This window comes from Branchiostoma floridae, chromosome 1, assembly GCF_000003815.2.
Source record: "Branchiostoma floridae strain S238N-H82 chromosome 1, Bfl_VNyyK, whole genome shotgun sequence".
Classification (NCBI taxonomy): domain Eukaryota; kingdom Metazoa; phylum Chordata; class Leptocardii; order Amphioxiformes; family Branchiostomatidae; genus Branchiostoma; species Branchiostoma floridae.
Window position 1 is genome coordinate 30,624,159 of NC_049979.1, and position 385 is coordinate 30,624,543.

At 48.1% G+C, this 385-nt stretch overlaps 1 long non-coding RNA gene across 1 annotated transcript in view; it reads right to left on the reverse strand.

The window, feature by feature from the left end:
• The window catches only part of LOC118430881, a 3,876-nt gene that overhangs the window by 2,324 nt on the left and 1,167 nt on the right, over positions 1-385 (reverse strand). The gene's annotated exons all lie outside the window — the stretch shown is intronic.

Sequence of the window (385 nt, forward strand, 5' to 3'; positions counted from 1 at the left end):
TGGTGTTGTCCCACAACTTGTCGTACATCAACAAACAAACTGTCCGACAGTCCTGTTACTTGCCTGGTGCCGTCCCACAGCCTGTCGTACATCAACAAACAAAACTGTCCAACAGTCTTGTTACCTGCCTGGTGCTGTCCCACAGCCTGTCGTACATCAACAAACAAAACTGTCCAACAGTCCTGTTACTTGCCTGGTGCTGTCCCACAGCCTATCGTATACATCAACAAACCAAACTGTCCAACAGTCCTGTTACTTGCCTGGTGCCGTCCCACAGCCTGTCGTACATCAACAAATCAAACTGTCCAACAGTCTTGTTACTTGCCTGGTGTTGTCCCACAACCTGTCGTACATCAACAAACAAAACTGTCCAACAGTCCTGTTA